The sequence below is a fragment of the Chrysochloris asiatica genome, unplaced genomic scaffold (genome assembly GCF_000296735.1).
Source record: "Chrysochloris asiatica unplaced genomic scaffold, ChrAsi1.0 scaffold00203, whole genome shotgun sequence".
Taxonomy (NCBI): Eukaryota; Metazoa; Chordata; class Mammalia; order Afrosoricida; family Chrysochloridae; genus Chrysochloris; species Chrysochloris asiatica.
In genome coordinates, this window is record NW_006408721.1 from 2,350,423 (window position 1) to 2,358,705 (window position 8,283).

The following is an 8,283-nucleotide window of genomic DNA, read 5'->3' on the forward strand; positions in this document are numbered from 1 at the left end:
TCCTTGGAGGCCAAGATGGCTAAGCTTCATCTCTCATACTTTGGACATATTGTCAGGAGGGAACAGTCGCTGGAGAAGGATGTCATGCTGGGTAAAGTGGAGGATCAGAGAAAAAGAGGAAGACCCCTAATGAGATGGATCGGCCAGGTGGCATCATTGATGGACTCAAGTGAGGCAGCGGTAGTGAGGTTGGCCCAGGATCAGACATTGTTTTGTTCTGCTGTGCATGGGGGATGGCTATGAGTCTGTTCTGACTCGATGGCACCTGACAACAACAACAACTTATAGTTACTGGTGATTGGAGTGCAAAGGTTGGAAACAAAGTAGAAAAGTTCCATATCTTGGGCCAAAACAAGATCTGGGTGGACATGAATACCAACCTAGCCACTAGGAGCTAGAGCTGAGGGTAAAGCAGCCAGCTGGTCTGAAGTGCAGGGAGGTGTTTGTCCAAACTTGTAGCTAGTATTCATTTGACCTAGCTTGGAAGGCTAGTTAAGCAGAACTCAACAAAAAGAAGCTAAAGATGTTTGATACTGTGAGCAAGGGTAAATTGTTACAATTTGATGAACTGGACTTTTGCTTATGAATGCTCAAACGTCCAACAGGCATGGAAGGATTCTTCATATCAAGGAACACACCTTGTTTCCTCTGCGTGCTGGGTCGATAGGTATGGGCAATCTAGACATTGGCTATCAAAAATGGGGGGCTATAAAGGCATGAAGTGACTGGCTTACAAGCTTTCAAGAATGTGCTTAGTTTCAGAACCAGGTGGGTAAGGTAAAATTCCCACTGAATAGTTTTCCTCTTCTCCAGATTTATCTGGTGAAAGGGATGGGTGATGATGCTATTAGGATTTTTTGATTCAAATGTGAGTAATTGTTAGCAGGATTAATTGTAATTGTCACAACTGTAATTGTAGAAGATGTATAACTAAAAGGGGGGAGAAGTTTATCTTTTATTGCAGGAAAAGACCATCCCAGCACTGTCAAGAAGGAAGAGCATGAATAGAGCTTGAGATCCCTACCTAGAAAAGCAGTGACAGCAAAGACATGGAGAGATAGAGCAGCTGCGGGTTGTAGGCACATGGACTGAATAAGGCTATGTGCCTATGGGCAGGAGGAGGCTAGCTTGCAGAATATGCCCTTAGGACATTTAAATAAATATATATACATTTTGTTGTGTATGTATACATTAAATATTTTTGCTTTGTTCATTTATGAAATATAAGATGTAAAAGGGTAGTCACAGGGAGGAAGCAGGATAACTGTTGTTGCAGAGAGGGGATTGTAATCATTGAGATGAAACAAAGTGTATGATTTGTTGAATGTAAAGTTGATGATCTTGCCTGTTAATCTCCACTCAATTCACACGCACACACACACAAAAGATATCCATATTGTACCCATTCCAAAATGAACTAAAAATGACAAGAAACAGCTGTAAACATCTATTAATAATTGGAACATGAAATGTACAAAGTATGAATCTAGGAAAATTGGAAATTGTCAAAATGAAATAGAATGTATAAACAGCTATATCCTAGGCATTGGTGAACTGAAATGGACTGGTATTGGCCATTTTGAATCTGATAATCACATGATTTTCTATGACAGTAATGACAAATTGAAGAGGAATGGCATGACATTCATCATCAAAAAGAATATATCAAGATCAGTCATGAGGTACAGTGCTATCTATGATAGAATAATATCCATACACCTATAAGGAAGACCAGTTAATACCAATATTATTTAAATTTATTCACCAACCACGAAAGTCAGTGATGGTGAACTTGAAGAATCCTACCAGCATCTTGAGTCTGAAATTGATCAAACATGCAATCAAGATGTATTGATAATTCTGGCGATTGGAATGCAAAGGTTGGAAACAAAGTGGAAGGATCAGTAGCTGGAAAATATGACCATGGTGATAGAAACCATACTCGAGATTGCATGACAGAATTCAAGCATAGATTGGGCAAACAACTAAGACTTAGTCAATTAGACTTACTCTCTCTAGTTACAGTGATTGTTCAGGGATGGGTGTATGATCCATGCAGGACCAATCAGAATCTTCCTTAAGAGTCATTGTATTCCTAGGAAAGATGCTGTCTTTCAACAAGACTGTGATCTGTAAGTGTCTTTAGAGGTTGTCAGAAGTCATCTTTGTTTGATGTGGAAAATTTATATCTGAGAATAAAGCAACCACAGAGAAAGCAAGCTGAGAGATGTTGAGAGAAAGAAGCTGGCTTTTGATGATGTTAATTAAAATGTTGCACACAGCTTTACCTGAAGCTAGAGCTACCCTTTAAATTTCCCAGTAATACAGGTCAATAAATTACCTCTTTGACTTAAGCTAGTTTCATAGGGCTCTGTTGCTTGCTTTGGAAATTGTCCTGATAATGCAAACAATTTATAAAATTGCAAGTTCATAGCTACCAACTTTGAGCCACCTCAACTCTAGCAACAGAATGAGTATGTATTGTGAAGATTACAACTAGCAGGTCCAACTGTTTCAAACTTTCCTTATGCCTCCATTTCCTCTAAAACTAATTCAATGATTACTGACAAGGTATTAGAGCAGTTCAGCTATGATGATATTATTTTCTATTTCTAATTAGTGTGGGGAACCATGGACTGAAATTCCAGGTTAGGTCTGATTTAACTAAATTGTGAGATATTGACCTACAGGAAAAAGATATTTTTAGTTTAACTTCCTTCTCCTTTGTTAAATACCCCCTCAAGCCATATGTGTTTTGCCTTTGGGTAATTTAAAGGAAGGAGGGAGGCAGGGATACTCTTAGAAATCATTTCTGGGAATAGTTTAATTTTGTGTCAAATATATCTTTTTTGAAAGCTGTTAGAACAGATTTTTCTATTTCATATTTCTGCTTTGGGAGTCCTGGTGTGGCTCTATAGGATAAGCACAGGACTACTAACCGTAAGGTCAGTGGTTCAAACTCACCAGCTGCTCCTCGGAAACAATTGTGCTTAGCAGTTCAAACCTACTAAGTGCTCCTCAGAAACCCTGTACAGGGTTGGTATGAGTTGATATTGACTTGATGGCGCTTAATAACAACAAATTTCTGTTTTTGTTTCTGCTTTTGAGAAAATTTTATGATGTTAAGTAGTCAAGATGAAAAACAATGACCTCTTTCCTTCTGAATATCTGAAAGATGCTGTGATTAATTGGCAAATATCTGAGTTGATTAAAGAAATTTATCATTTAAAAATAATGTATGTTTATTGGTAATAGAAGACCTGTGTACTCTTTTTTTTTCTTTTCATTGTGGTGCCAGTAATATTATTATGTTTATAATTGATTGCCAGAGTCCTGGGATGGTGCTGTGGGTTAATGCGCTGGACTGCAAAGTTGGTTTGAACTACATGGTGGGCGGTTCAAGCTCACCAACTGCTCCTTGGAAACCCAAATACAGCATTGCTATGGGTCAGAACCGACTCATCGGCACTTAACAACAACTGATCACCAGGTTTTAGGACAATTGGCAAATATCTGACTGGTTAAAGACATTTGTCAAAAAAGAAATCTTCATCATTAAGTATTTCAGGTACTCTAGATTTAGTTTAGAGGTCTCTCACAAAATATCTAGGAGTCCAGCCCTGGTAGCAGAGTGGATTATGAGTTGGGCTGCTAATCAGAAATTCAGCAGCTTGAATCTACCAGTCCCTCTGTGGGAGAAAGATGAGGCTTTCTGCTCTGGTAAGGATGTACAGCCTCAGAAAATCTATTCAGGGTTGCTATGAGTTGGAAATTTCTCCATGGCAGGCCAGGAGCAGCAACACACAATGTTTATTGGTAAAAACAACAATAACAACAAAAATTCTGTACTTTTTTTTCTTTTCACTGTGGTGTTAATGATATTACTATGTTTATAATTGATCACCAGGTTTTAAGATTTGGAAACATAGTTGGTTTGTGAAATATGATTTGGATAATTAGAGAAATCATAAGTATAAATGAGATTTTTGGACTTTGAAACTGTGGAAGGGTGAGAATATTGATCTTAGTGACAATTATTCATTCCAAGGTTGTAAAAATATTTACCTGTGGAGAGTACAAGAGAGGGATAGTCACGTCTTCTCTAAATGCTAATCATTTTAGTTCTGTCTCTGGAGATATTTCTCTTGAAAAGAGAAAAAAAGCACTATACAAGTATCGAAAATGCTAGAAAATCCCAACAGTAATTGAAAATCTCTCTCTAAAGCAGTATGACTTTTTCAGAATAATATTTTTACCAGCAAAACATAAAATAAATATTCAATGTCTGACTTGAGCCCGGGAACTAAAGGAGAAACAGCTACGTGTATATCTTTTGCTCTTCTTGAGAAGCATAATCTCTAATTTACCTTGAGGCAGGTCAGCTTCATTCACATAGAATTGCTTTTAGCTGGTTTGTTATGAAAATGGTGATTAATCTGGATTGGATAAGCAGGGCAGTGAATGAGTATAAAGATCTACTCTAATAGGCTTTACACATGCACATTTCAAACCAGACCCAACCAACACTTAAGCACCCCCCACCCCACTCCCAGCAGAACAGATATTGGCATCAGAGAAAGTTCTGGGTTGGACTGCCTGCCTGCAATGGAATTGCAAGGTTTAGGCTGTGGGAGATTGGCTCTTGATCTTTCTTTTCAGCCTAAAACAATTAGCCAGCTGTCAGAAGGTTGAAATATGGGACCAAATTATGTTACCTAAGTTAAAATAAGCACCCTTGAGAATAGATCACTATATATATTTCTATATCTTATAAACTGACTTTGGAATCTTTGCTGAAAATAAAATTCTTTGTTAATATGTTTTTTGACTTTGTTCTGATTTATTAATATAATGACTACTGCTACATTCAAAAAGCTCTTACCTTCTACATAAGTACGTTCTGATACTGCCAGAATCATCTTGACAAATTCATTACTAGAGACAACTAAACACCCCAAAACAATAGAAACTGAAAATTAATCTAAAGCCAATAATATGCTTTTAAAAGAAAGTCCTTTACCCATACCTAGTCTTATTTGTTAAAGAATTAAAGAGCAAAGATGACAGTTTGAGAACTAAGGTGCACCTGAGTCAAGCTATGGTATTTTCAGTCACCTTATATGCATATGAAAATTGAACAATGAATCAGGAAGACTTTAGAAGAGTACATGCATTTGAATTATGGCTATTGGTGAAAAATGTTAGAAAGTACCATGGACTGCCAGAAGAACAAACAAATTTATCTTGGAAGAAGTACAGTCAGAATGCTTCTTAGAACTGAGGATGGCTAAACTATCTCTTCCACTTTGAACATGTTGTCAGGAGGGACCAGCTACTAGAGAAGGACATCATGTTTGGTAAAGTGGAAGGTCTGTGAAAAAGAAGAAGACCCTCTACAAGATGGATTGGCACAGTGGCAGAAACCGATAGGCTCAAACATAACAATAATTGTGAGGACAGCGCATGACTGGGCAATGTTTCATTCTGTTGTGCACAGGGTCATTATGAGTTGGAACTGACTCTATGGCACCTAACAAGTCTTATTTGATCCTTATAGCAACTAACTAAGGTACATGAAGCATTTATTATAGCATCTTCATTTTATGGACAATAGTTATCATGGGTATTTATTGAGTGTGTATTATCTGCCAGGCTCTAAGCCATTTCACAAAATATATGCACATATATATCTTAGCGGACTACTGGTGTGGCGCTGTAGGATCAACATTGGACCTCACAACACATGGCCAGCCGTTCACGCCCATCAACTCCTCCTCGGAAACCCTATACAGGAACGCTATGAGTCAGAACCAACTCGAAGGCACTTAACAATAACATATATCTTAGCAACACAGTTTCATTTGATAAAATAGAAGCTTGCCCAAGGCTATATAATTAGCAAGCAGTAGGACCAGTTCTTGCTCTACATGCTTTCAGATTCCAATTCTGAAGCCCTCATTGTTGTTAAGTGCTGTTGTGACTCATAGTGACCCTGTATAGAGTTTCAGGGAGCTGAAAGCCTCATCTTTCTCCCACAGAGCAGTTGATGGGCTCACAGTCCTTAAATTATAAATAAGCATGAAGAAAATTATAAGTATAGGAGCTCTGGTAGCGTAGTGGTTACGAATCAGGCTGCAAACTGCAAGGTCGGCAGTTTGAAACTACTAGCTATTCTACGGGAGAAAGATGAGGCTTTCTTGTCCAGTAGAGATTATAGTCTCAGAAACCCTGTACAGGGTCGCTATGAGTAGGAATCGACACCACAGCACATAACCACCACCACTAAGATCATAACCAATTAATACATAGAACTTAACTATTATTTAAAACATATAAGAATGAAAACATACTTATTGCATTATATTACAAATCCCTATCTCATTGTTACTCTCTGGTCACTGAGCTGATAAAAAGATTTACTTGATTCATTAGTAAGTATTTACTGAACACTATTCTTCAAAGCGGTTTGAATTGCAAGGTCGGCAGTTCAAGCTCACCAGCTGCTCCTCAGAAACCCTATACAGGGTCACTATGGGTCAGAATCAATTTGACGGCACTTAACAACAACAACAATTCTGTGCCCTGGTGTGGTGCTATAGAATAAGCACTGAACTACTGACTGCAGCATCATTGGTTCAAACCCACCGCCACATAGGGTCACTATGATTCAGAACTGACTCAATGGTACTTAAAAACAACATTCTGTGTGGAGACCTGATGTAGAGCTGTGGGATAAGCACTGAGCTGCTAACCACAAAGTTGATCCTTGGAAACCCTATATAGGGTCACTATGAGTCGAATTCAAAACTCTATGGCACTTAACAATAGTAACAACTCTATGGCACTTAACAAATCACCTGTGTGGGGATTTGAATTGAACATTTTTTCTTTCTTCTTATCCAAAGCTGTAGAGTTGAGTGAGTGTTCAGTCATTCTAATAAGTTGCATTGAATCTTGGTGCCCACTCTTCTATTTTTCTTGGATAAAGAGGAAGGAAAAACTGGAAGGCCTAGTGAGGCAACTCTCCATCTATTCTTCAAACGTCTGTCAAGAACTCCCGTTCTGTGACTTGTTGTTAAGTGCTATTGGGTCGGTTCTGACTCATCACAACCCTGTATGGGGTTTCCGAGGAGTAACTGGTGAGATTGAACCACTGACCTTGCAGTTCAAATGGACCTTTCAGTGTAGTGCATTAACCCTCAGTGCTAGACCAGGACTCTATTTAGCTATTTGCTATATGTTATATGTTCTACATATATTACCTCTCATCTTCACATCTTTATGGCATGGTGGATATTTTTATCCTGGTTTTATGAATGTGGTTAGTATGGGAAAGCAGTGAAGCAACGTGAGAGAGTAGCCTTGGATCAAAAGAAGGGCCTATAAGCAAAACGACCTGGGTTTAAATCTAGCTCCATATATATTAGTGACTTGAACTTCGATGAGTTATTTAATTTCTGTCTCTCATTATGCTCATCATTGAAGTGGGATAAAATTACACAAACTCATAGAGTTAACATTTGTAAAGGGCTTAGAGTGCCTAGGCTTCTAGTGGTATCCAATGAATGTTAACCACAATTATTAATATGATGTGCCCCAGGGCAGAATCTGAGGTCTTCTTTTCCTCTCTCTTTAGTTTTTACTCTGTATGTGACTTCATTCAATCGCATGACTTTAAGTATGAACTATACTGATGACTCCTAAATTATTTTTTTAAATTTTTATTGTGAATTGAGTGATAGTTTACATGGGAGAACATCGGTTTTTACATCATTGTTTCACTGCAATGATTACAACCTCCTCCATGCATCCTCACTCAACAGTATTTGCTTCTCTTCCCTCTGTAGTTTTTTGTTTGTTTGTTTGTTTTATTTTTGGCAGGGGGAGATGTACACAAAAACACTCAGGAATATATAATCATTTAAACAATCAAAAGGCACATTCTGCAAGCCTGTCTCCTGGCCGCAAGCACTCAGTCTTTCATTTGCCACGAGTCTGGAGTCCTCAGCTGCTCTCTCTCCATGTCCTCATGTCTGCCTCCATCTCTGGTGTCACTGCTTCTAGGGATAGGGTTCCGCACTCTGCTTGTGCTCTTCTCCCTTGATGGTCCTAGGGTCCTCTGTTCCTGGACTGTAAGATTAACTACTCCCCCCTTTTTGTTACAAAACTCCTACCTTTACAGTTGTGACAGCCACAATTAGTCATGATAACAATTGTTGTTGTTGTTGTTGTCAGGTGCCATCGAGTCGGAACCGACTCATAGCGACCCCATGCACAGCAGAA